Genomic DNA, 8770 nt, shown 5'->3' on the forward strand with positions numbered 1-8770 from the left:
GTCAAGATCATGATGGGGAAACCCACAGAGACAGCTAACCCAAGCTAGTGGGAGCGCAGGGACTCTGGATGAATAGCTGAGGAACCTACAGGAGACCAAACCAGGCCCTCTGAATGTGGCTAACAGTTGTGTGGCTTGGTCTGCTTGTGGGGCTCCTGGCAGTGGGACTTGGATTTATCCCTGGGGCTTGAACTGGCTTTTTGGAGCCCACTACCTATGGTGGGATACCTTGTTCAGCCTTAATGCAAGGGGGAGGGACTACCTTGTTGACTCCTCATGGGATGCCTTACCATCTCTGTGGAGTGGATGGGGGTTGTGGTGGGAGGGGAGGTGGGGATGAAAGAGGAACTGTGGTTGATATGTAAAATGAAAAAAAAATAAAATAATATATAAAAAAGAAAAGAAAATGCTCCCTCATAAATATAAATTAAATCTAAAATTGATTTATTTTGTTTAGATGTTCCAGAGTGGAGCTTGTTACATTTATTATCACTGTTAACAGATTTAACTTCAAAAAAAAGAAGTCATGAAGATTGAGCTGTTACTCATAAATATTTTTTAACTGTGACCCTTTCATTGTCTATCACAAGTGACCAGATTTACATCTTAAGTCCCTCAGAAAGGAAACTATCATATCACATCAGAACATATGGATGGCTCTCAGCATATTTTAGCTGACTTGGCAGTGGGCCATCCAACACTGCTCACTGGAAACTTGAACAGAGATGACTTTTGTGATCCTCATGCCCACGAACATGTTTTAATCCCACCCCTAAGAGGCACATGCACCACACTGGCTCTCACAGAAAAGCTCCTCCTCAAACCCGTGAAAGCAGTCTTCACTTCCTGGAGACTGGTAAGGACTAGAATTCTGGCTCGTAATTGTACGGATGGCAAGTACTGCACTTCCTTCCACATGATAGCTACTCACTGTATTTTAACATCAGAGTTCAGAAGGCATTTACCTGCTTTTACTGAACACAGAAATTTGAGGAAAAAATAGAATTATCACATGATAATATGCTTATTTTTTTTACATTTACTTACTTGCATGTATGTGTGCTCATATATGTGCATGCTCATATATATGTGAAGATATGAAGACAACCTGCAGGAATCACTTCTCTAGACAGTGTGGGTTCTGGGGATTGAACTCATGTTGTCAAGCTTGGTGGCAAGCATCTTCATCCAATGATCAATTTCACTGGCCCTGATATATATATATATATATATCGGCTCTGGCCCTGTTATATTTTTTTGTGATAGAATTTAAAACCTGCTGGGCAGTGGTGGTGCATGCCTTTAATCCCAGCACTCGGGAGGCAGAGGCAGGTGGATCTCTGTGAGTTCGAGGCCAGCCTGGTCTACAGAGCGAAATCCAGGAAAGGCACCAAAACTACACAGATAAACCCTGTCTCGAAAAACAAAAACAAACAAACAAACAAAAAATTTTAAACCTACTGAAATTATAAGAAAAAATTGTGAGATCTGGAACAAATGTTATTATTTTTGTGCTTAAGATAGAAATCATCACTAACATTTTATGAACATCAGCAGCTCATTGAATGGAAACAAATTTGGGACAGGAGAGTTTGGGGTTTCCTTTTTGTTTATTCCTTTTGGCCTAATCCTTTCACATAAATCCAGATGCCCCATCCTGAAAAAGCAGGAACCATCACCTAGAGTATCCTTCATCTTTTCTACCCTAGAACCGGTGGGGACTCCTGTTCTGTACCAACCCTGTGTTCTTTTCTCAACCACTGAAGCCCTTCCCTTGGAATTCCACTTACAGCCTGTATCATTTGTTTCACAGACCTTGCCTGGGAGTACATCAGAAGTTGTTATGCATTTTCAACTTTACTAAGCATTACAAAATTGCTCATCAAGTAATATTACTAACTTATATCCCACCAGCAGTAGGACTCTTAGTCCTTGAAAGCTGAGAACCTTCATATATTTGATTCAGCCTTGCAATTTTTGCCTATCCAGAACTAGGTAGGAGTTATACAGCTCCAGTGTGCATTTGGCTGATAAATGTGGTGGGAGTTCTAGTTTATTATGTAGTCTCTATGTGCTAGCTGTGTTGATTAAATACTATACAAAGTTCTTTTCAATCTCCAAAACTTTGTTGATGGTGCCTTTGATATCACAGACTTTAAACATTTGGTGGGTTTTATTTACTTGCTTTGTTTCTTTTTTATTTTAATGTAGTTCTGCCACTGAACTACATCCCCAGCCTTGAAATTATAACTCCTAAATAGCCTGAATGTTATCCATTATGATTTATGCTTTTTGTTCTTTCTTTTTAAAAATCACTTTTTGCCATGGTGTTACAAAATCCTGTCCTGTTTTTTACAACTGTGTTCAAACTGTGTTGTTTCAAATTTTCTTGAAAACCCTCAGGGGTGTGTGTGTGTGTGTGTGTGTGTTGTAGCGTTGGATGGCTACAACTTCCTCCTACACTCAATTCTTTATCTTCACTTTTCCTTAAACCTAAGATAGAGGAGCAGTTATCAGAACTGATAGAGCCAGAAAAGACAAGCTCTAAAATATATCTGATGGGCCCAAGGTCATGCACTCTGTCAGGGGCCAAGAGCATCAAAGTGAACCTTCCTTTTTGAATGCTTCCGGGCATATCAGGCTCATCTACATTTCCATCTGAGTCTTATCTTTTCCCCTCACTTCAGCTCTGGCCCTGCTGCTCCTCTCCCTACCTTCCGGTCCTGTCCTGGCTTCTGTGGCAGCCATTTCCAACCCACAGCTGCACATCACAGCTCCCTCCCCCAACCAGAGATGGGAGTATTATCAGTCTGGCCAGGCATCACTGGGTGATTCCTACTGCACTGGCTGAATTTCATCTGAAGCCAGAGCTGTGAGCAGAGCTCAGTGCCTCCCTGTGTATCTTAGTAATTGATGATGACCTGGAATCTTTTTGTTTGTACCTCTGCTGTGTTCCTCAGGTTGAAACCTAGGATGCTGCTAAATATGAGCCTTATACAGCCCCACTACCACACACACTAATAACACAGAATTATTGAGACAGATTATCTGCAGCTGAGGCTGAGAACCTTGGACCTAGAATCTGCTATCTTCACCCACAAGATCCAGTCCTACAGAACAGAGTAGGGAGAGTTCCCCTGTGGAGGATCTCGGCTTCCCAAATAAGCTGTAATTTTCTTTGAAAGGGGTCCCTGTCATATATATGCACATCAGAGTTTGAGAGTCACCGCCACACTCCCAGTTGCCTCTCCAAATCAGATAACAAAACTTCAAATCCTATCCTGACAGCCCACCTGGAAACTGGCCTCATCTTCCATTTCTACTGCAACTTTCTCAAATCCAGGACTTCATTATTTTGTCTTAGCTAGCTAGCAATAACCTTCCAAACTGACCTCTCTTTAGTCCTAGTAAGCTGCTTAAGGAGTCATAAAACATTGTAAGAAGGGAGGAAAGAAAAAGCTTGAACACACCCTTGCCAGAGGAACACACACATACCACTCAGATGCTTTGATCACATTGCATAAAGTCCCAGGAGTTTGGAGAACCCTCAAGTGCTCTCCAGACCCTTCCAAGCTTGAACTGCCATCTTAGTCTTCATATAGAGTACTGGTGCTCAGTTAGAGTTGGGGTTGGGGTTAGGGTTTGGGTTGGGATTGGGGTTGGGTTTGGGTTGAAGTTGGGGTTAGGGTTAGGTTTGGGGTTGGGGTTACTGTTAGGGTTAGAGTTGGGGTTTGTGTTAGAATTCGGATTAGGGTTAGCATTGGGGTTGCAGTTAGGGTTGGGGGTGGAGTTGGGGTTTGAGTTATTGTTGGGGTTAGGGTTGACAATAGGTTTGTGGTTGGGGTTGGGGTTAGGTTTGGGGTTGGGGTTAGGTTTTGACTTAGAGATGGGTTTAAGGTTGTTCTTTGGGGTTGGGTTTGAGGTTGGGTTTAGTGTTAGGGTTGTAGTTAGGGTTGGGGTTTTGGTTAGATTTGGGTTAGGGTTGGGATTGGGGTTAGATTGTGGTTAGGGCTCTGGCTGTGGTTGGGGTTGGAGTTAGAGTTAGGTTTGGCTTTAGGATTAGGTTTGGGGAGAGGGCTAGGGCTCCCATCTCAGCTCCTGTGTGGACATCCAGACCTGCCCAGGCCCCTTGCTGCCTGTCCCCCGAGAGCACCACCCACTCTAGCCAACCAAATGCATGGTAGTTTCATTTGTGTGTTTGCACTCTGCCACACCAGGCTTTGCAGTCTCTGTCTCCTGTCTGATCCTTTCCTCCACTGCCTAGGCTGGCCTCAGCCTGTTGCACCTTTCAGAGTCCAAGGTGTCTGCCTTTGAAAGCTTTCCTGAGCACTCTTCTCCCTCCCCACATCATAGTCTTCTTTTTTATTATTATTTATTCTTTTTTCATACATTATATCCTAACCACAGTTTCTCCTCCCCCTACTCCTGCCAGTTCCTCCCCACAACTTTCCCTCTTCCCTAGACCCATTCCTCTGTACTCTATATCCCTTCAGAAAGGGGCAGGCCTCCCTCCCAGGGATAACAACCAATCATGGGATATCAAATTGCAGCAAGTCTAAGCACCTCCTCTCATATTAAAGCTGGACAAGGCAATCCAGTAGGAGGAAAGGGGTCCCAAAAGCAGACAAAAGAGTCAGAGACAACCCCACTTCCACTGTTAGGAGTCCCACAAGGATACCAAACTGCAAAACCATAACATAGAAGCAGAGGACCCAGTTCAGAGCTCTACAGGCTCCCTGATTGTCAGTTCAGTCCCTCATAGTCTTTTTGACCCCTTAGTTCACAAAGTTTCCTTCTACAGAAACCTTTCCTAGAGCATGTTATAGGCTGTGTGTGTGTACAAATATGTATGTATGTGTAGGTCACAAGTCTCCATAGATCAAAAAGGTTATCTTTCATCTTTGCAACCTCAGTGCCTGGCACAAACAGAAGTTCGCTAGAGACTGCTAATAAATTTAAAGGAACAATAGATGAGCGTTCTTTCCACTCCACCACATTGCTTTCCAATTTAGGCTTTGGTTGCTTGGTATTTTTCCCTTGTAAATAAAAGTGTGCTGGTTTGTCTTTATCAAGTATATTTTCAAGTTCCTAAAACACAATGTATTTATTAAAAGGTTGAAACTATAATCACAATGTCAAGCAAATGTCTAGATGTTCCCTCCCTTCTGTGGAAATGTACCCCAAGATTTGTATTCCCAAAACACTGCTCCTGATGTCCATGCCAGGCTTCCCCAAGTACCTTTCCCTAGAAATGAGTTCCAAAATGTTCTGGGTTGATTGTGGGAGGGAGAGTTTAGAAAAACTTTTCCATGCAACAATGTCCAATGGGTGAAATTCACCAGGAAAAAAGGAAAGAGGAATCCGATCTTGGGTTAGGACTAATGAGAGGGGGAAAAAAAACACCTGGGCCACCAATCCTCACTAAAATCCAACACATACACCCCTCAGCATCTTCAACCAGAGAAACATTGGGGACATTGTTTACTGAGAATGGCTTTTACAAACAACTTTATTCTGAGGAAGGTTTTCTCACATCTTCTACACTTTTTCCATCACAGTGACTCTCTCTCTGCCCTCTAAAACAAACAAACAAGAAATGTCCTTTGCTTTTAAAAATGTCACCTCTTTTTCACTTTGATTTAGTGCCCTTTGGCTATAAGCCTTCTGGCTCCAGGCCAAATGGTCAGCTCCTCCACAGAGCCTTGGCAAGACAGGGGACCTGGATCACAGTTCAGGAAGCCTGCCGGGACCTCTACGTGTCAGCTACCTCCTGTCCTGCTTTCCCTCCTTAAATAGGGGGCTCCACAAAATGCCCCTTCCTTTCCCCAGGGACAGTGACTGGGTCTACAACTTGACTCTCAACCCCCTACCTCCAAATAGGGTGGAGGCCAATCCTTCTGGGGACCAGCTTAGAGGAAGCGGCCCACAGTCTGGGAAAACAACAGTAATGAACGAGACAAAGCAACCCTTTCTCTTCCAAATCTTAATACTAGAATCATCTCCTGATGTCCCTGCATTCCGGCTGCACTGAGTCTGTCACTGTCCCTCAGAAGGGTCCCAGAGGACACCAGAAACACATCTTTGAGCCTCACAGAAAGGAAGTGCTTCAGCAGTGTTGGCAGCGTGCTACGACTCCTTCAAGCTCCACATCAATCGATTGTTGCAGGTGTAGCTCTTGACTCGGTCCCCAGCACTGCAGTGAAAACAATAAAAACTGGCTCTGTCTTGAACAAGTCCCCAAGTCCCCTCCACATTTGTCTCTGCCCCTGTGAGGGGGCCATGGAGGCACAAATAAAGCCTGCCTAGCAGCAGCTTCCTGAATGTTCTCCTTCACTCCATTTAAGAAGTTTTGATCAAATTACCAAGATAAGAACTAAATGTCTTGAATTCTCTTTGCTAAATGAAGAAAAGCTTTAACACACACCATTTTGTACTCTGAGACAAAATCCCCGGAGAAGAAATGGCTCTAGATTGTTGTGTTCCCAGATTCTGACTAGAAATAAAAATCAATTGTGTAGAATATTAAAGAGATAATTTTCCCTTTCAGTCTACAGAATTCTTCGCTATACATCCCTTCAAGAGTTTGATGTAAGTGTGTATATATATTTGTGTGTGTGTGTGTGTGTGTGTGTGTGTGTATGATGAAGGTATTTGCTTTTCACATTAGGGCAAGAATACTTTTGATTTGGGTATCTGCCCAACTGCACACAAAATCAACTGAAAGCAAGTAAAATACAAAATTGCATACACATGTATATGCATGCATGCAATTATACAGACAAATACTGGTATATAGAAGTATATGTATTAGAATTTAAACTAATATGTTTCTCCTTTTATAATGACCTTCCAAATGCTTAAGCATTCAGCATTTGAGGTGCTCTTTCTCCTCCTGGGGAGCTAAGCTAATAGAATGACACAGAAAAACTCACTGTATAGATTACAAATCTGGCCAATAAAGCAGCAGTTCAGCAATGCAGACCTTTACATCCAAGAATGCCCTGGGTCTCTCTGGCTCCCAAGTCAACTATTCCTTTCCATTAAACAGCTTCCTGTTTTGCTCTGTGGTGTCTTTTATCATGCTGGAGTCTGGAAGGCACTATTTTTGTTCTGCTTTTTTTTCTACCAGAAAAATCATTGCACCTGAATGACAAACTGTTTTTCTTTTTTCTTTTTCCTTTTAAATAGGTTTTCTCATAGAATCAGTGACAGAAGATTAATTGTTTGTTTTCAATGCTGGCTTTTTTCTTCTCCTGGTTCTATTTTTGAAACAATTTTTATTTTTGGATGTCCTGACTGGGATAATACTAAACTGGAAAGACTGGTGCAAATTTTATTGACCTCCACTTCCAACAATAAAGGATGTCCCCCACTAATCTGTCATTTACAGGGCAGACAGAGGCCAGAGGATAGGGAAACCATGCCAGATGGTGTGCAGGAGAGGATCCCATCAGACGCTTTATGTTTTGTTGATTGTTTTTAAAATAATTGGCTACAGGGAGAAAAAACACAAGGGCATCCTTATTCCTAGCTGAGCTAAAGTAAATGTTTACCATACCATGAATGGAGCTGCAGAGCCAAAAAACAGAGAACTAAGAGGGAGTAAGTGAGTGAAATGATGGGGATGGGTGGGTGGATGAGTGAATGACAATTACTGATATTTTATTTAAAAATGAAAATATGAATGCATCACTTTAAAAACCATATGAAATATAAAGTAAATATCTCCTCCTACTCTACTTTTCAGAGATAAAAATCTTGTTCTGCCCATATTTTTCCCAATTTTGTCAAATTTTTATCTTTATCATATTATATTTTCTGCTTGCGACATTAATTTCCCCAGAAGTGCATTGTCGGTGATGACCTGCATTTTTTATTTACCACTCATGTTTCAGAGATGTCTCCTCAACCAGTGGACTGAGATTCCCTTGCTCCCTTTTAATCATAGTCCTATATGTCACCACCACATGTATTGTTAAAATATGCACTGGGAATATACTGCAGTGCTTACTTCACAGGTGTGAACTTGAGGTTGCAACCCCAGCACGCCTAAAAAGAAGAGTGCTTTACAGTGACACAGAAGGCCAAAATTTGGATCCCGGCACTTACACACACGTGCACACGGACACTTAAAATAAAACTAATAATAGCTTTTAAAAAGAAAATTCTATTTAGCATTAATATCAATAGTACAGTGCTATGGTGTATTTCCTTCTATCCAGTGTAGGGACCATCTGCACTACCTGAAGAGTTAACTGAGCCGATTTTACCTTCTCTGTTGGTGTGCCATTTTTTTTTTCTTTATGAAAATTCTGGAGGTAACTTTTGTCATTTATTTGTGTGGCAACTATTTCCTCTCAATCTTAGATAACTTTGAGGAGCCTTCCACATTTCCATGTTTTTTAGCATCTACATTTGCACATTTGACAATAATATCTTTAGCATTTAAATGTCTAATGCTGGCCAAATGTTCATCTGCAGTAACTCCTATTTTCTTTTCTTTTTTTTTTTGAGGGGAGAGGGTTGATTTGGTTTGGTGTTTTTGTTTTCATTCTTTTGTTTTGTTTTGTTTTGTTGAGACAGCATTTTTCTGTGTAGTCCTAGCCATCCTGGAACTTGCTCTGTAGGCTAGATTGGCCTTGAACTCACAGAGATCCTCCTGTCTCTGCCTCCCACGTGCTGGGATTAAAGACGTGCACCACCATTGCCTGGCATAGCTCCCATTTTCCAGGCATTTTTAAAATTTGATAATGAGTATGTGACTTGTTTC

Source organism: Peromyscus maniculatus, chromosome 2 (assembly GCF_049852395.1).
Source record: "Peromyscus maniculatus bairdii isolate BWxNUB_F1_BW_parent chromosome 2, HU_Pman_BW_mat_3.1, whole genome shotgun sequence".
Taxonomy (NCBI): domain Eukaryota; kingdom Metazoa; phylum Chordata; class Mammalia; order Rodentia; family Cricetidae; genus Peromyscus; species Peromyscus maniculatus.